The sequence below is a fragment of the Dendropsophus ebraccatus genome, chromosome 2 (assembly GCF_027789765.1).
Source record: "Dendropsophus ebraccatus isolate aDenEbr1 chromosome 2, aDenEbr1.pat, whole genome shotgun sequence".
NCBI lineage: Eukaryota > Metazoa > Chordata > Amphibia > Anura > Hylidae > Dendropsophus > Dendropsophus ebraccatus.
The window spans coordinates 145,196,462-145,217,317 of NC_091455.1; positions in this window are offsets into that span (position 1 = coordinate 145,196,462).

Here is a 20,856-nt window from a genome sequence, read left to right on the forward strand (position 1 = left end):
CCTGGGTAATGACTTTTATGTTAACTCTGAGTTTATTAAAGGTTTTCTAAAGGTTTTAAACACACATACACAGTCCACATTGCATAGACACTACATGCTAAGTAATAGACATGAAATCATTACACTAATACAAAATAACTTGAAAAAAAAAGAGGAAACAAATAGATAACATTAAGCCTAATGTAGATGGTGTGTATAGGCTAAAGAATTAAACCTGCATCCTGCCAAGACCGAGGTGAAGCTTCAGAAGAATAAAAACGCACAGGACATATCATGGGATCTTGGCAGCGACTAGTGGACCAGAGCCTGCACACCTTACTGGGGAAGGGCAGGACAGACAAGACACATAACACACTTACGAAAAGATGGGAGACACACGGAAGTAGAACAAGATGTGAACTAACAAGACCAGGGAGAGTGAGAAGTAGGGGGCAAGAGGAAGGAGAGGGGAGGTAGTGTGGGGAAAAAAAAGAGATGGCTCGCCAGTGGCGTGTAGGATCATCCCCCCTATGTCCCGTATATTAGTAAGTAAGTGGAGTCATCGGATCAGATTTACAAAGTTAGGAGAGTCCACAAACAAAATCCAAGGGTTCCATACCTGTGAGTATTTTCCGGAGCGATCATGTGCCTCAGCCACCAGTTCCTCGGCCCTCTGAATATTTTTGAGTTTGCTGTACCATTCGGATAATGAGGGGGTATGAGCCTTCTTCCAGTGCCGTGGAATTACCGTGCGGGCTGCCGCAAGAAAGTGTCCCAGCATGCCTTTTTTCTGACCTGCCAGCGTACCAGGCAGCAGAGATAGCAACACAACCTGTGGCGTGTTCGCCAGTGTCTTACCCGAATAAGCCTCGTAGACCCTCAGGACCCCTTCCCAAAATGGTCTCAGTTTGGCACAACTCCACCAAATGTGTAGGATGGAGCCTTCCTCTGTTTTGCATCGCCAACACCTATCTGACACCTCCGGATAGCAGTGTGGGGCACCTATACCATTTGGACAGTATTTTATAGCTCTTTTCTTACGAGTGGGAGTCCAGGGACAGGCCATGGGAAAAAGTACAAATCTTGAAGATATCTTCTGCTGAGAAAGTGACATTGGGATCGCCTTCCCAAGCAGCGAAGAAGGGTGCTCTGGTGGAATTGCAGATGGATAAGAGCAGCGAATACATCCACGACAGTGTCCCTGTACTCCCCTCGTCAGACAAGATCCAGAGGTCAAATTCTGTCAAGTCAGGGCTAGAAGCAAACCCCATCCGAGAAGCTCGCACAAAAGAGCAAAATTGGTTGTATGCAAACCATGATAATGCTCTGTCAGGGCAGAGGGGGGACAGTGGATACCACTCCAAGATGGTGAAGCCTAGGGGCATCAGCTCGTGTCCACAACAGGAATGTTTGGCTAGTGAGACCGGGTGTGAAAGATGGATTAGAGAATAATGGGGTCATAGGACCCGGGCTGAAAGATAACTGGTGTTGAGTCATCCATTTGTCCCAGATACAGAACGTGTGCTTAGTCAGGTAAGCCCAGGAGGGCCAGGTTTCTCTGTCAGTTTTGGTGATCCACGGGGCCCCGCTTAGATCAATGGACGCAATTTGTGATTCCACATCAACCCATTGCTTAGCTGCCGGCCCCCCTGTTTCCAGTCAACAATCCTAAAGAGGACAGCTGCCTCATGGTATAGCTGCAGATCAGGGAGGCCAGTCTCCCCCTGTGTTTAGGCTGGGTGAGGTTTTGGGCTCTAATCCTAACTTTACCACTACCCCACACATACTGAGAGAATGCTTGTTGCAGTTGTTTAAAATAAGCGGTAGGGACGGTTATCGGGACGGTCTGAAAGAAGTATAGGAAGCGAGGGAGGATGTCCATTTTAAAGGGAACCAATCACCCCGAAAATTGATGTAAAGACAAGGATATGTGCTGATAGATCACCCAGCACACTTCCCAAATATGCCCCTGTAACCTCTGTGCCCCCCTCAATGAGACAGTAATCTTACTTTCTTCTTGTCACGCGCTGTATGTAAATTTTTGCTAACTAGTCCGGGTGGGCGTATGTAGTCCTGGTGGGCGTATGTAGTCACGGTCCGTGGGCGTATCTACTCACGGTCCGGGGGCGTATGTAGTCGCGGTCTTCGGCTGTAATCACGCCCAGAGGGGCGTGATTCGGCGGCTTGCGGTCCAGTGACGTCATCCGGCGGCTTGCGTTCCGCGTCGCGGCCGCGCCGACGTGTTCGGGAACCCGCGCATGCGCAGTACGTCAGCGTCGTCTCCCGCCGCATGCGCGGGTTCCCGAACACGTCGGCGCGGCCGCGACGCGGAACGCAAGCCGCCGGATGACGTCACTGGACCGCAAGCCGCCGAATCACGCCCCTCTGGGCGTGATTACAGCCGAAGACCGCGACTACATACGCCCCCGGACCGTGAGTAGATACGCCCACGGACCGTGACTACATACGCCCACCAGGACTACATACGCCCACCCGGACTAGTTAGCAAAAATTTACATACAGCGCGTGACAAGAAGAAAGTAAGATTACTGTCTCATTGAGGGGGGCACAGAGGTTACAGGGGCATATTTGGGAAGTGTGCTGGGTGATCTATCAGCACATATCCTTGTCTTTACATTGATTTTCGGGGTGATTGGTTCCCTTTAAGTATGTTCATGCGGCCAAACCAGGAGTGGAACTTACGATGGTAGGCCCGTAACATGTCCAGGGTTTTTTTTCGGTGCAAGGGGAGGTAGTTCAAGGTAAACAAAAGTTCCAGTAGGGCTGGGACCTGTATCCCCAAATATTTAATTTTCTCCTGCTGCCACTGAAAAGAGAAGTTGGATTGGGTAGCTGACAGATCCTCTGCTGGTAAGGAGACGTTAAGGCCTTCTGCCTTAGAAATATTGACCTTAAAATTGCTCAGCCTGCCGAAGATGCTAAATTCATGTAAGACGGAAGGGATAGAGATATGTGGCTGAGTTATGTATAGCAGTAGGTCGTCAGCAAACAGAGCGAGTTTGTGATGACGTTGTCCTAGCTCTATTCCCCTCATGTCTGGGTCATTCCGCAGCGCGATGGCCAATTGCTCTATGGTGAGAATGTACAACAGGGGTGACAGGGGAAACCCCTGATGCGTCCCGTTCCTTATCTGAAAGGCCTCCGACAGTGTCCCATTGGTCCGCACCCGTGCGGTAGGGTTGGAATATAAGGCCATGACTCTCGAGATAAAGTCATCACCCAGCCCTATTTGAGCCATTGTGGCTGTGAGGAATTTCCATCGGACCCTGTCGAAGGCCTTCTCGGCATCGACAGAAAGCAAGCCTCTCTCGATTCCTCACTAATCACAGGCAGAGCAGTTGTCTCAATATAATCCCCAATTTTGGCCTCTAAACGAGAGGGAGGGAGATCAGCGAAATGGCCTCTCAGAGAATATAGAGAGCGGTAAAAGTCCCGGAAACAATTCGCGATCTGCCTAGGGTCATGCAGGGAAGTCCCAGATGGAGATTTTATGAACGGGATGTACATAGTGGAGGAACGCTGGTGTATGTATTGCGCTAGCGCCCTACCGCATTTATACGCATTAGCATAGAGGTAGCTACAGAACTTAATTCTCTGATTATTGTCGGCCTCGGTTATGAGTGTTTTAAGGCGTTCCCGCGCTGACGTCAATTCAAGGAGAAGGGCTGGATCGGGCGAGCGTTTATGGGCTTTGGACAGATCTGCTAGATCCATTGCTAATTTATTGATTTTAAGCCCCCTTTCGCTCTTGAGGTGTGCGCCCTGCTGGATGAATATGCCCCGGAGAACGCATTTTAACGCCTCCCATTGCACCGGAAGGGAAGTGGAGTCATGTTCATGTACCCTGTAGAATTCAGATATGACGGATTGCAAGCCATGTCACGCAGGAGGGCTTCGTTGAGCCTCCATGTCTATTCCCTGGGGGCCCCATCAGATGGGATCAAAGTCAGGAATATTGGTGCATGGTCTGACCACACTGCCTGTCCAATGGAGGCATTGGGACCGAGAGTGAGGGCACGGTGAGAGAGGAAAAACATGTCTATCCTGCTGTGAGATAGGTGGTCCGGGGAGTAGTAAGTGTAATCTCTGTCTGTGGGGTGCAATACCCGCCAGACATCCACCAGCTGGTGGGCAAACAATGCCCGCTGAGCCATAGTCACAGCAGCCTTAGGAACCACCGATCTCCCAGCAGAACAGTCCAAAGTCGGGTCTAGTGTCATATTGAAGTCTACCCCTATAAGTAACGTAACCTCTAGGAATGAGTCTAGGTCCAAGAGTATGTCACGTAACGCCCTCCCCTGGTCAGAATTCGGTAGGTAGAGGTTGCCAATAGTGTACACTGTGGAGGCTATTCGCAGTTTAACACAAGCGAACCTACCATGGGGGTCCAAATTGGAGTCCAGAAGAGTGTATGGTAGGGATCTATGGTACTGTGATGCCAATGCAAGTAGTAACGAGTCTGAGCTGAGGCACATGACCGGTCCGGAAGTGGGTCTCCTGTAACAAGAGAACATGGACATGTTGCTTATGCATAGCCTAGGTAATGTATGAGCGTTTAGAAGGTTCATTGAACCCTCTCACGTTAAGTGAGGCGAACTTTAAGGAAGGAACCGCCAATGGAAATATCTGAGGAAGGTGTGGTTGGGACAAGGGGCCAAAAGGGTGAAGAAGGAAGGGGGGGAAAGGAAGAGGACACACGAAGGGAGGGTACAACACACAGACTAGGACAAAAAACAAACACGGGAAACAAGACGACAGGTTGACAAACCAAGGGCACAAAGAGGTGCCCCGGAACTGCAGAGTACTAAACTCTACAGAAAAAAAATATGTAATAGAAGTGCTCAAGGCGCTGCAACTAGAGAAGAGCCTAACTACCAATAACAGTACCAGCCTCCCCCACGAGGTCATAGATAATATGCTTGAACTAAAAGGATAAACCCCAGCAAAAGTAAGTAAAACCAACCGCCCACCCTTTAACAGTTATCCCTCCCAACAAGTGAAAGTGCTTATTCCAACCGCTATGTTCTCTAGCAAGAACTTAGCTACCCCTGGTAACTCTTTCTGTTCCAACATGACAGACAAATATTATCAGAGACTTATCAGAAAAATAAGTGGAAACATGGAGCTGAAGAGTAAACTGTAAGCTCAAGGTCTAGCATAAAATATTTGGAAGTGGGTAGCATTAGAGCAACAAATCAGTCGGCTCCCCACAAACTATTCAGAAAATACAGGCCAAAGCAGAGTTTTCAGCCTTCCGCGTCCATATGATCAATGCGTGCGCGGGCAGGTCCTCTTAGGTCTTGAAGAGGGGTGATCAGGCACCATTCCGGCAAATTCAGTGGAGGCAGGTTCATGGCACCCAGAAATGCAGGAAGCTCCGATGGATCTTTCAGGGTAAGGCGTTTCCCGCCGTGGCGTACAGCCAGATGAAAAGGGAATCCCCAGGTGTAGGGAAGTTCCCTCTTTCTCAGCAACTGCAACAGAGGTCTCATAGCACAGCGCTGTGATAAGGTGTGGCGGGAGAGATCATGTAGCAAGGTGATCGTGGCACCATCGAAGTCAATAGTCTCTACTGACCAAGATTTGCGCATAATTTCTTCTTTGGTGGTAAAATAATGCATCCTGCATATAACATCCTGCGGTCTGTATGGATCAGGATTTACTGGGCCCAGCGCCCTATGTGCCCTGCCATGGTGTGGAGGGCGAGGGGTGTACTGAGGAGGAAGGGATCCCTTTATGTGGCGGAGAGGCCGGAGACGCCATGTGTGCTGGAGAAAATGGCACCGCCAGCAAGGAGGAAGGAGGGCCCGCCCCTAAGATGGAGGAGTCTGGAGTGCTGCGGGTCGGCTGGAGGCTCTCTGAGGCCGGTAAGGCGTCTATGTCCGGGCTTGTGGTGGGCCGGCCGAGGCTTATTGTAGGAGGCAGGGGGGTCAGGGGCGATGGGCAAGATGGCGCCGGTGAGACAAGGCCTTGGCCTACCTCCGGTGTCGCCGTGTAGGCGCTGCTGCCGGCAGGTGCTGTGGCGCTGCCTCTGTGTCTGTTGCCGAATGGATGCAGCGGCGCCGCGCTCAGGGGGCCGGTATTCAGGAAAGCGTCCAACCGTCCCTGGCGTGGTGTGGACTGCAAGCGGCGGGTGCGGGGCTGCGCTGGCTTCTTCCTGCTGCTCATATGGGCCGTGGAGGGGAGAGAAAGCTGGGGTAAAAGCCTCTAAATGTTGCCTCATGGTGGAAGCCCTGCAGAAACACGTCTCTACTCTGCCATTGCTAGACCGCGCCCCCCATTATAGTGACTTTTAGATTAAAGTGTAGAAAAGAAAGATATGTTGGGAGGGCAAAAACGTTTAATTTTTAAAGGGACAATTTTCCTGAGTTAAGGGCAGAACTTCAGGGCATAGACTAGGAGCGGCTGTTGTCACATACTGATGCAGCTAATAAATGGGAAATCTTCAAATCCACATTAAATAACTGTACTGCCAAATATATTCCTATGGGTAACAAATATAAACGGTTAAAATCAAATCCCACATGGCTTACAAACTAGGTTAGAAGGGCTATAAATGACAAACAAAGGGCGTTCAAAAAAAAAAACAAATCAGAGGGGTCAGCTGTAGCCTTTAACCCCTTAAGGACAGAGCCTGAAATGGCCTTAATGACAGAGACAAATTTTATGAATATGACCAGTGTCACTTTAGTCATTAATAACTTCGGGATGCTTTTACCTATCCGGCTGATTCTGAGATTGTTTTCTCGTGACATATTGTACTTTACATTTCTGGTAAATTGGAGTCGATAATCATAACAAATCTTTATGAAAAAAACCCAAATAATGTGAAAAAATGTGAAAAACTGCATTTTTCCAACTTTGAAACTTTTTTGCGTATACAGAAAGTGGTTATACCACATAAATTATATATTAAATAGCATTAGCAACATGTCTACTTTATGTTGGCGGCATTTATTAAACGATCTTTAATTTTTTTTAGACAATAGGAAGCTTAAAACATTAGCAGCAAATTTCCAAATTTTCAGTAAAATTTCAAAATCAGATATTTTTAGGGACCTGTTCAGGTTTAAAGTGTATTTGAGGGGCCTGTATGTTAGAAAGCCCCACAAAGCACCCCATTTCAGAAACTGCACCCCCCACACTCTGCAAAAGCATATCCATAAAGTGTTTTAACCCTTTAGGGGAGTCACAGAAATAAAAGCTAAGTGTGTAAGAAATTTGAAAATTTTAATTTTCTGTGCAGAGATTTTATTGTAATCCAATATTTTTCATAATTATAAACCTATTACCAGAGAAATGCACCCCAATAATTATTGCCCCGTTTCTGCAGTTTATAGAAATACCCCATATGTGGCCCTATTGCGCTATTTGACGCAACCACAAGCCTCAGATACAAAGGAGCGCCTAGTGAATTTCAACGCCTCCGTTATATTTGGTCATTTCTGACTGTACCACTTCAGGTTGGCAGAGGCTCTGGGGTGCCAAAACCTAAAAAACACCCCTAAAGGGACACCATTTAGAAAACTACACCCCTCAAGGAATGTAACAAGGGGTGCGGTGAGCATTTGAACCCCACAGGTGCTTCACAGATTTTCCGAACAATATGGCGTGAAAAAAGAAAAATGTATTTTTTACACTAAAACCTTGTTCTAGCCTTCAATTTTTCATTTTCTTAAAGGGATAAGAGGAAAAAAAAGACACAAAATGTGTAGCGCAGTTTCTCCCGAGTACGGAAATACCCCACATGTGGCGATAAAGTGCCAAGGGGGCGCAGGACGAGCCTCCAAAGGGAAGGAGCGCCAATTGGCTTTTGGAAGCTGAATTTCACTGGAAAGGATTTCAAGGGCCATGTCGCATTTACAGAGCCCTCGTGCTGCCAAGACACTGGAAACCCCCCACAAGTGACCCCATTCTGGAAACTACACCCCTCAAGGAATCTAACAAGGGGCACAGTGAGCATATGGACCCCACTGGTGACGGGCACAAATGTGGAACAATGTGACGTAAAAGTAAAAAATTTCATTTTTTCACTTTCATGGCACAAATGTGCCCGTCATCAAGGGGTCCATATCCTCACTGCACCCCTTGTAAGATTCCTTGAGGGGTGCAGTTTCCAGAATGGGGTCACTTGTGGGGGGTTTCCAGTGTTTTGGCAGCACGAGGGCTCTGTAAATGCGACATGGCGTTCATCATCCATTCTAGCCAAATCCAACCTCCAAAATCCAAATGGCGCTCCTTCCCTTTGGAGGCTTGCCCTGCGCCCACATGGCGCTTTATGTCCACATGTGGGGTATTTACGGACTCGGGGGAAATTGCTCTACACATATTGTGTGTTTTTTTTCTCTTTTAACCCCTTGTGAAAATGATAAATTCAAGGCTAAACCAACATTATAGTGTAAAAAATGTAATATTTCATTTTCACGCCACATTGTTCCACATTTGTGCCCGTCACCAGTGGGGTCCATATGCTCACTACACCCCTTGTTACATTCCTTAAGGGGTGTAGTTTCCATAATGGGGTCACTTGTGGGGGGGTTCAACTGTCTTGGCAACACAGAGGCCTTTTGAATGCAACATGGCCCCTTAAAATCCATTCCATCCAAATCCAGCCTTCAAAAACGAAATGGCGCTCCTTCCCTTCGGAGGCTTACCCTGCACCCGCATGGCGCTTTATGTCCACATGTGGGGTATTTACGTACTCAGGGGAAATTGCTCTACACATTTAGTGTTTTTTTTTTATCTTTTAGCCCCTTGTGAAAATGAAAAAATCATGACAAGATTAATGATTTAGAGTAAAAATTTTACAAAAATTACACTAAATGTTGGTCTAGCCTTGATTTTTTCCATTTCCACAAGGGGTTAAAAAAGAAAATTAACACAAAACGTGTAGGGTAGTTTCCCCTGATTACGAAAATACCCCATATGTGGGCATAATGTGCCATATGGGCACAGGGCAAGTCACCAAAGGGATAGAGCGCCATTTAGAGGCTGGAATGGAGGATGGAGGCCATGTCGCAATTACAAAGCTCCTGTGCTGCCAAGTCAGTAGATACCCCCGACAAGTGACCCCATTCTGGAAACTACACCCCATAAGGAATCTAACAAGGGGTGCAGTGAGCATATGGACCCCACTGGTGACAGGCACTTACCTAGAACATGTGCCGAGAAAATAAAAAATACCATTTTTTTCATTTTCACGTCCCAAATGTGGCCGTCACCAGGGGGCCATATCCCCGCTGCCCCCCTTGTTAGATTCCTTATGGGGTGTAGTTTCCAGAATGGGGTCACTTGTGGGGGGTTTCTACTGTCCTGGCCGCACAGAGGCTTTGTAATTGCATCATGGCATCCTCTAATGGGAATGGCGGCCATACCTATTTAGCTGGGGAAAAGGGACAATTCTAATTTATTTGGGGGTATTAGGCCAATTATTAGTTTATAAGGTTGGAAATGACAGGTGTCCATCAAATTCAACCTGTGTTGATCCAGAGGAAGGCAAAAAACCCTCGTGAGGCAGACGACAGTAGCCTCATCACAGGGAAAAATTCCTTCCTGACTCCATAATGGCGATCAGAATAATCCCCGGATCAACATGACCCCTGAAATAGGAATAAGGGACAGAATTTAGATAATGTAGAACCCCAATGACGTGTGGTGCGCCTTGGAGCGATCCAGTATGCAGAGGCCGGGGGGATCAGGACAGGTGTCACACTGGAAATGGTGTCCTTCCTGATCCCCCTGTTACGCCACACTCTGCACTTCTTCTGGGGTCTCCCGTTCTCCAGTGTGGGGGACGTCACCTGGAGAATGTTGTCCTGGTGCGATACGGGGTCCTTCATATCCAGAAGCGCTGGGTCCGCTCCATGGCTGCTAAATATTAGGGCTCTATTACTACTTCTGATATGTTCGGATCGTGCCGCAAGCTACAGTAGCTCGGGCAGCGAGGGACCGGAAGAGGGGGCGCTGGTATAAATGTTATCCCCGTACAGGTGGTGACCTTTATCCAGCAGTGGGAAGATCAGTTCCCGGACGATCTTCCCACTTGTTCCGAGGATGGGGGGGGAGGGGGCATCTGGGGCTGGATTCGAGTGTCCCTTCCTTCATACACTCTAAGGGTACATGCACACTGCGGAATCGCGACAGATAACCCTTCGTGCATTCCGCAGTTGGCACCCGCCGGCGGACTGATGCAGGCGCACGTCTCCGTCCGTGTCATAGACTCCATTCTATGCACAGGCGGATTCCGCTCTCCGTCCAACGTGTTCATTCTTTGGATGGACGACGGAATCCGCCCGTGCATAACATGGAGTCTATGACACGGGTGGAGACGCGCGCCTCCATCAGTCCGCCGGCGGGTGCCAGCTGCGGAATGCACAAAGGGTTATCCTTCGCCATTCCGCAGTGTGCACGTACCCTGGATCTGTAAGTGTACCCTGAGGTACGCTCACCCAGTTTGTAGAATTTCACACCATACCGTCATCTCTTATTGGGACGGTACTGGCGGAAAAGACGTGTCTGGGGGGCAGCGTACGCTACGCTACCCCCAGATACGTCACTGGATGATGAGGATGAATGGAGGAAAGAACGATCCCCCCATTCATCCTCACTGGCTGTTTCGGTGTCGGAGGCAATAATAACGTATCCCTCTGACACCGAAAACACCCTGGGGGCCATCTTTATATGGGGACTAGTATATGGGGTATGTAGTGGTGTAGTGTCAAACTTTATTCAATGTAGTGTGGTGTAATGTAGTGTTTTTTACGTGTTTTTTTTACAGTAAGTATAAAAAAAACCTACGCCAACAAAGGAGTTGCTGATAAATGCCGCACTTATGTGCGGCACTTATAAGCAGACCGTGGCAGTAGAATATAGAAAAAAAACACCCTACGCCAAAAAGAAGGAGTTGCTGATTAGCAGCGCACTTTCGTGCGATGCTGATCAACACTCAGCGGCGATAGGGTGCGGAAAATAGAAAAAAAAAAAAATTTGGGAAAAAAAAAAATTTTTTTTTTATATTCTGAATATCCCTGTAGCTGCTGATAAGTGTATTACACATATCAGCCGCTAGGGGGCAGCAGAGCGCAAAATCCGGAAAATGACGAGGCTGGAGCCGAAAATAGCCGAAAGAAGACGACGAGGACCGCCGGAAAGACCCGAAGACCGAACGGAATGACGGAGGACGCCGCGAACCCGGAAGCCGCCGATCAGGAGCCCGGGACAGGTGAGTAATGTACAAATACCTGCTCTGGACCCCTCGGCTACCTAGCTGAGGGGTCCAGGGCAGGTATTTACTATTTTGTGGGACTCTGATCGCCGTGCCACCGGCCCGATCGCCGTGAATGGCCGGCCGGCCGTTCACGGCGATCGGGCCGGTGGCACGGCGATCAACATTACTTTTTACAGTAATGGCGGTCGGTGCCGTCCTCGGACAGCACCGACCGCCATTTTTTTTCCGGGTCATCGGGTCACCGATGACCCGGAAAGGTTCCGATCGCCGCTATTGGCTGATCTGAATTGATCAGCCTATAGCAGCGATCGTAAGCACGGGGGGTGTTAACCACCCCCCGTGCCGAGAAGCTATGATGGCCTGCTATGATTTATAGCAGGCCATCTTCCCCGACCGCTGTGTGTGAACACGCAGCGATCGGGGAAACATCGGGCGTAAATTTACGCCCTGATGCGCTAAGTACCAGGGCGCCAGGGCGTAAGTTTACGCCCGATGTCGTTAAGGGGTTAAACATTACAAAGAAGTCAACAAAACCTATAAAAATGCAATAAAGACAGCAAAAAGTTACAATGAAAGGCAGGTAGCCATAGAGAGCAAAAGAAACCCCCCCAAATTCTTCAAATATATTAATGCAAAAAAAAAAAAAAACAAGATCAGAGCATGTAGGACCCCTAAATAATAGTGATGGGGAATTAATAACTGGGGATCAGGAGAAAGCTGAATTACTTAATGGGTTCTTCAGCTTGGTATATACAAAAGAAGAGGATAGAGCTGAGGTGGGCGGACGCAGTGATGCTAACACGTATAATGTACTGAACTGGCTTACTATAGATATGGTCCAAGATAAATTAAATAAATTCAATGTAAGAAAAGCTCCAGGGCCTGATGGATTACACCCCAGAGTTCTTAGGGAACTCAGTTCTTTAATTTCTTTACCCTTGTATGAAATATTCAGTGATTCTTTGCTTACTGGTATCGTGCCGAGGGACTGGCGTAAGGCAAATGTAGTGCTGATCTTCAAAAAGGGCTCTAGGACTTCCCCAGGTAACTATAGACCAGTAAGCTTAACGTCCATTGTGGGGAAACTATTTGAGGGGCTTATAAGGGACTAGATCCAGGAATATGTAATGGGTAACAGTTTTATAAGTGATAACCAGCATGGTTTTACTAAGGATAGAAGCTGTCAAACCAACCTAATATGTTTTTTATGAAGAGGTGAGTGGAAGCCTGGATAGGGGGGTGGCTGTGGATATAGTGTATCTGGATTTTGCAAAAGCATTTGACACAGTTCCTCATAGGCGTCTGATGGGTAAGTTAAGGTCTATGGGTTTGGAAAGTTTAGTTTGTAACTTGAATGAAAACTGGCTTAATAAGCGTACCCAGAGAGTGGTGGTCAATGATTCCAACTCCGAATGGTCCCCTGTAATAAGTGGTGTACCCCAAGGGTCAGTACTGGGGCCCCTTCTATTCAATTTGTTTATTAATGATATTGAGAATGGTATTAACAGCAATGTTTCTATCTTTGCAGATGACACCAAGCTTTGGAGTACAGTACAGTCTATGGAGGATGTGCAGATGTTACAAGCCCCATTCACACGTCCGTGTCAGTTTTTACTGTCAGGAAATCCTGATCAGGAGACCTCAAATGTCATCAGGAAAGTATCAGGATTTCCTGACAGTAATCTGTTTTTACCATCAGGAAAAACCTTCAGGATTTCCTGATGAAATAATATGGTCTAGTATGCCAACATAAATCACAGGTACCCACACAGCCCCTAGTGTACCTGGATGGCCACAGGCTGCAGAACTACAACTCCCATCATGGCCTGCCAGCAGAGCCATGATGGGAGTTGTACGTCTGCAACCTGGATGGCCACAGGCTGCAGAAGTACAACTCCCATCATGACCTGTCAGCAAGGCATGATGGGAGTTGTACTACTGCAACCTGGATGGCTGCAGGCTGCAAAACTACAACTCCCATCATGGCCTGTCAACAAGGCATGATGGGAGTTGTACTTCTGCAACCTGGATGGCCACAGGCTGCAGAACTACAACTCCCATCATGGCCTGTCAGCAAGGCATGATGGGAGTTGTACTTCTGCAACCTGGATGGCCACAGGCTGCAGAACTACAACTCCCATCATGACCTGTCAGCAAGGCATGATGGGAGTTGTAGTTCTGCAACCTGGATGGCCACAGGCTGCAGAACTACAACTCCCATCATGGACTGTCAGCAAGGCATGATTGGAGTTTTACTTCTGCAACCTGGATGGCCAGAGGCTGCAGAACTACAACTCCCATCATGGCCTGTCAGCAAGGCATGATGGGAGTTGTATTTCTGCAACCTGGATGGCCACAGGCTGCAGAACTACAACTCCCATCATGGCCTGTCAGCAAGGCATGATGGGAGTTGTACTTCTGCAACCTGGATGGCCACAGGCTGCAGAACTACAACTCCCATCATGGCCTGTCAGCAAGGCATGATGGGAGTTGTACTTCTGCAACCTGGATGGCCACAGGCTGCAGAACTACAACTCCCATCATGGCCTGTCAGCAAGGCATGATGGGAGTTGTACTTCTGCAACCTGGATGGCCACAGGCTGCAGAACTACAACTCCCATCATGGCCTGTCAGCAAGCTTTGGTGCGGCCTCATCTGGAGTATGCTGTCCAGTTTTGGAATCCGATTCATAAAAAGGACATCCTAGAGCTAGAGAGGGTACAAAGACGGGCAACTAAACTAATAAGGGGAATGGAGCATCTTAGTTACGAGAAGAGATTAAAAGAATTACATTTGTTTAGTCTGGAGAAGAGACGTTTAAGGGGAGATATGATTAATTTATTTAAATGTATAAATGGCCCCTACAAGAAATATGGGGAAAAGATGTTTTAGGTAAAACCCCTCAAAGGACAAGGGGGCACTGCCTCCGCCTGGAGAAAAAAAGGTTCAATCTCCGGAGGCGACAAGCCTTCTTTACAATGAGAACTGTGAATCTGTGGAACAGTCTACCACAGGATCTGGTCACAGCAAAAACAGTGGAGGGCTTCAAAACAGGCTTAGGCAAGTTCTTAGAGCAAAATAATATAAATGCATATGTATAGAACTTATCATCCCTCCCCCTCCCCTGTATCCATAACCTCCTTGGTTGAACTTGATGGACATGTGTCTTTCTTCCACCGTATTAACTATGTAACTATGTAAACACTGCTAGCCTTGTCACTTTCACTGCTGTTGTTATTGATGTATGGACAAAAAAAAGATTTTGGAGTGTAGTATATATTGTATTCTATAACACTAAAGACAATTGGTTTACTACTTACACTTGTTTGGGGATCCAGTTAATCTTCTGTTGTGGAAAAAAAAGCAGAGCACCCGCTGATTAGACCAGTTTCCATCATTAACCTTTAAATTGTAATAACAAAAAGTTTATTAGTCATTAAAAAAAGGTCTAATTGCTTTGTGTAAAATGTAATGAGAAAATACAACGATTGAACAACATGGAAAATGTTTGCACCTCTTAGGCCTTATTCACACGTCCCGTAATTTACTGATCCGTATTTCCGTAGCCGAGTTAGTGCACATTGATGTCTATTGGGCTATTCACACTATCAATAGATGAAACGGATAAAAATCAATGCCGAAAAAAAAGGACATGTCCTAGTGCCGACCCAGATTTTTTTATGGATCCTCTCATTGAAATCAATTGTTTACGGATTGTTTACAGATTGCAACATGTTTGGCATCCGTATTTCCGTATTCCCATGAAAAAATGCGGATGACTCATAGGTCACAAGGTTCTGTTTCTAAGCAACCACAGGCTGACAAGCGATCATGTGACTTATTTTAGCGGTTAGGCAAACTGATGCTATTTTTTTAACCTACTCAACTTTATTAACTTGTATAAAGCAGTTAGTAGTAAAAATGGATTTATGGAAATACAGATGTACTACGCATGTCCAATACGTAATTTTTAGCGGGTTGTTTCAGGATTAGAAAATATTACTGAACGTGTAAATAAGGCTTTATTGTTTCAACTTGTTGATCAAAACTGTAACAACTACAACGTTCTGTTGACATGGGCTACGTGTAATAGGAGCGACCTCAGCATAAGGCTGCAATGTCCTATGGGCTCCGAGGATTATATTCAAGATATTATGGACCACCACTCCCACAGCTAACTGCGACCCCACGCTGTTATATGCTTGCTGTTGGTGCATGTAATAGCGTTTTAAGCTAGCAGTGAGAGAGGAGCAAAAGAGCACTGACCACACAGGTTATCACACGCTTGCTCCATGAAATTGGGCTGAATAATAGGCCTTTGTAGGTGTGCTTACTATAACATTTATGGGCCAAAATTTGACAGTCCTAATGAAAAATATAATAGAAACAAAAAACAAGTGAGACCAAGTGAGATTGTGGATGATGTTAAAATTATTATTCATAATTTTAACATCAAATATATGATATAATTTGATGTGAAAATTCTGGACTAATTGATAAGAAGGGCTGTGTATGCTATATACTGTTCGCAGTCATAAACACAGTGATTAATAATATACAATTCGCTCAAAATACTTTTAACCCTTTGAGGACCAAGCCCAAAATGACCCAGTGGACCGTGCCAATTTTAATTTTGGCGTTTTTCGTTTTTTCCTCCTCCCCTTCTAAGAGCTCTAGCACTTCCATGTAAGGCCTTGTTTTTTTCAGAAGTAGTTGTACTTTGTAATGACGTCTTTCATGCTACCATAACATGTATGATGGAACCCCAAAAATATTATTTATGAAAATATAAATTAGTGAAATCGTAAGATTTAAAAAGAATCATAGCTCATAGCCCGTTGATGCGCGTGTAGTGTGAAACGATTCGTAGCTCTTCCTGTGGATTGCACTATTGTTTGTCTGTCACCTGCCTTCTAAATAAAGCGTCTTAAACCTATGGGTGAGCGCCGCTACTAACTTTCTTTGGAAGCACTTTATGTATGGTGTCTACAAGCAGAGCACCCCCGATGGTGTGATGGATTGCGGGTCCTGTGTGCTTAGCCAGTGCCTGCAGATTCAGTGACCGGAGTGCCCGCATACATACTAGCGCTTCTGGGATTTGTAAAGTTGATTGCTTGAAAGTTTTACCTATGGCCAAATAGTCCAGCTGTAAGCTTTTTTTGATCGAGAAAAGGGGATAAACACAGAATTTACACAATTTATAATGGAACAGGAGCTTTTAAAAAAAAAAAAAGTCTTGCATTTTGGTGACAATAACATTACAGACAGAAAATGTTAATAATTCAGATCACAGGATTATCAATTACTTATACTGCTCCCTTATCACATAATCCACATGCGCAGCTCCCACATCACATATAATCCACATGTTTAGCTCCCACATCCCATATAATCCACATGCTCAGCTCCCACATCACATATAATCCACATGCACAGCTCCCCCATCACATATAATCCACATGCGCAGCTCGCCCATCACATAATCCACATGTGCATCTCCTCCATCACATATAATCCACATGTGCATCTCCCCCATCACATATAATCCACATTTGCAGCTCCCCCATCACATATAATCCACATGTGCATCTTCCCCATTACATAATCCACATGTGCAGATCCCACATCACATATAATCCACATGTGCAGCTCCCACATCACATATAATTCACATGTGTATCTACCCATCACATATAATCAGGGGCGTAGCTAATGTCTCTTGGGCCCTGGTGCAAGAGGTCAACTTGGGGCCCCCCCTTCCTTGACCAAGCGATGCTATTGGTATATCTCAAGACCGATATTACCAATAATACCAGTATATAGGAAATATTATCACCATACATATTACCGCCATACTGTTACTAACCAAATCCTGTATACTGAGACCAATATTGCCAATAATACCAGTACACAAGGGGCAAATATTACCATCACCACCATATTGTTATCCAGTATACTAAATCCCATAAAACACTGTACCAGGTTACAAGTAACAAATATTACCACCGCATACTGACTAACCCCACGGCTGCTACTAAATAATCCACTGTACACAGCTCACTATCACAGCATCCAGTCATATAGAGGTAGCCCCAGCTCTACACAGGCTCTGTACACCATATACCTTACGGTGCAGTTATATCCAGTGACTCACAGGGGACGTCTTCTCTGATCGGAGTTCTTTCCTTTTCATCTTCTTCTGTCCTGGGCCGTTATGAGAACTTCTCCGAGCGACAAATCCCCAGAATCTGCCAGACAGACATATTAGGCTTCTCACTCTGTCACCATCCTCTTCTCTACAAACGACTCTATGTGATCCCACTATAGTACATGCATTCCTCTGTGCGGTCCACTATAGTACATGCCCTATTGTATACACCCCCTCTCCGCGTAGTCCCCTTATAGATGGCCCCCAATGTATCCCCCTTATAGATGTCCCCGTGTTGTCCCCCTTATAGATGACCCTCCTGTGTTGTCCCCCTTATAGATGCCCTCCATGTTATCCCCCTTATGTTTCCCCCCATGTTATCCCCCTTATGTTGGCCCCCTTTTGCTGCCCCTCTCTCATGTTAGCCCCCTTAAGTTGTCCATGTTAGCCCCCTTTTACTGTCCCCCATGTTAGCCCCATTTTGTTGTCCCCCATGTTAGCCCCCTTTTGCTGCCCCCCATGTTAGCCCCCTTTTGCTGCCCCCCATGTTAGCCCCCTTTGCTGCCCCCCCCCATGTTAGCCCCCTTTTGCTGCCTCCCCCCCCCCCCCCCCATTTTGGCCCGCTTATTTTGCAAAGCACAGCACACAACTCACCTGACAACTAGCTCCCCTGCGGTGGATCTTCTCTTCTGCAGTCCGGTCTCCGGCTGACCTGCGGCTTACCGACTCTGTCCCGTTCCCGGCAGCACACACTGAGCTCTGTGTGCACCGGGGGTGTTATTTCCGGCACAGCGGGCGCTTGTTATAGACGCTCTGTGCCAGAAGTACCATTGGGACAGGGACAGAGCCGAGAAGCCGCACGGCAGCCGGGGCCAGCCACTTGTGACCGCAAGCAAAACACTGGCGGGCCCCCCCCTTGGTAGCGGCCCGGTCGCAGCGGTCGCCTGTGGTCGCTAGACCACTGCGTACAATCCACATGTGCATCTTCTCCATCACATATAATCCACATGCTCAGCTCCCCCATCACATATAACCCACATGTGTGTGCAGCTCAACCATCAGTTACAATCACCCATGTGCAGTTTACCCTTCGCGTATACCACCCTATACGCAGGCAGGTAAACCATCTATGCACAACACTTTAAACTGAACACAGAGCTGGCTACAGGAAATGGCAGATTGCTGTTTACATATCCAGCGTGTTCTTGACAGCCAATAGTGCTCCCTGCTCAAGCAGTGCCCGCCACTAAATAACTTTCCTGCCAATTCAACACCAGCAGCTAATTCCCGCAAATCCCACACAGCCTTAATGGAGTACTGACACAGGGTATACATTCAACAAGACCTCATGCTGCACAATGTGTGCCTACAATGTGAACAAGTGAGCCCGCACCACATCATGCAACCCCTCCACCTCATTCTGCCTAAAATGTGCGCCCCAACATCTCCACATCATGCAGCCCAATCTGTGTGCCTCGGTCACCTAAAGCTCGCCAAAATGCCCGCCACCGCCAGGACATGCTTCACAATATGCGCCACTACTCCACCCCATGCTGGCAAAATGTGCACCCCAGTCACCTCAGGCTGGCAAACTGTGTGCCTCCACAAAATCATTCTGCACAAAATGTATGCCACTGCAAACCTAATGCTGCAGAAAATATTAACCCCTACCACATCATGCAGCACTGCTGTATGTGTGGCACATCAGACAAACATCCAATATAAAGTGCTGCTGTGCCATTTGCGTGCTCCCAGCTGCCATCCCTGAACATTGTCCTACTAATAGATTAGTATGAAGAAAAAATAGCAAACATTGTGAATATTAATTACTTCAAGCGTGCGCAGGGAAAAAGGGATAGAATGTGACATATGATATATATAACCATTATAAAAAAAGTGAACTGCTTCTTTAAAGTAGTCCAGCGAAAATTTTTATATAAGTATTGTATTGCACACCAAGTTATACAAACCACCAATAACTTATTACAGGAAATGCTTATAAAGTACTTTTTCCCATGCACTTACTACTGCATCAAGGCTTCACTTCCTGGATAAAATAGTGATGTCACAATCAGACACCCAGAGCAGAGCGGGCTGTGGCTGCTGGAAAGGATGATGTCAGGGATACACTGACTTGACTTTTAGCTTTAGGTCACTGCTGATCTTTAACCCCTTGCCTTTTCAGCCTGTTTTGGCCTTAATGCCCGGGGCCTATTTTTCAAATCTGACCTGTCTCTCTTTATGTAGTGATAACTCTGCGATGCTTTTAACTATCGCAGTTATTCTGAGATTGTTTTTTCGTGACATTTTCCTCTTTATGTTTGTGGTATACTTTGGTTGGTACATTCAGTAGGTTTTTTTTGTAAAAAAAAAAAAAAAACACATTTGCGCAAAAATGTACATTTCTTTATATTCAAAACTCTCTTTTCCTAAGAAAGATAGTCATGCCACATGAACTAATTATTAATTATTATAAATATTAACATCTACAACATGTCTACTTTATGGTGACGTCATTTGGTGAATGTCCTTTTACTTGTTAGGATGTTAGAGGGCTTCAAAATTTTGCAGCGATTTTTCAAATTTTCATGAAAATTTCAGCTCTGATTTTATTAGGGACCAGATCAGTTCTAAAGTGGATTTGTGGGGCCTATATGTTAGTTACCCCCATAAATCCCTCCACTGTAAAAGCTGCACCCCTCAAAGTATTCAAAGTAACATTTCATAAGTTTATTAACCCTTTAGGTGTTTCGCAGAAATTTAAAAAAGTTGGAAGGGAAATTTAACATTTTTATTTTTTTTGCAGATTTTCTATTTTAATTATTTTTTTTTCTACCTACCACTCAGTTAAGTAAGGGTGGTAGTTTACTTTCAGGCTCTGGCAATCAGCGACTTACTAGCAGTCAGTATAACCACAAGCAATTTAGAGGCCTTTTTACCTTTTCAGGAGGTAGGTTGAGAGTACAGGATCTAAGGGGAAAGTTTCACTAAAAATCCTAATGGCTAGCCCACACACTCCCGACCATAGTCCCTTAATGAGGCAACATTCCCAGAAAATATAGTACAAAGATCCCACCCCTGTGAGACAACACCAGAAAAGAGGAGAAATAGATTTGTGGAGCAGTTCAGGGGTATGGTACCACATCACCATGACCTTGTAATTCGCTGCTTTGTAGGTAGTGCAGATTAACTACGTGGCAGCCCTATCCCAAATAATACTCCAGCATTCTGGAGGCAATCTCCTACCTAGTGCAGATTCCCATCGGTCCATTTACTTATGCCTAATTGGTGCTTCCCCTACAGGAGAATTGAGAACATTATATATGGCCGAGATAAGCTCCTTAGTAGATGTACCCATACGAACTAATTGCTTAAAAGCCGTAGGCTTAGTAACTGTCAAGGTCCCTAATCGATGCATCATAAAATGTCTTAACTTCATAGAAGAGAAACGTTCAGTCATAGCTAGTTCATTCTTCTCTGC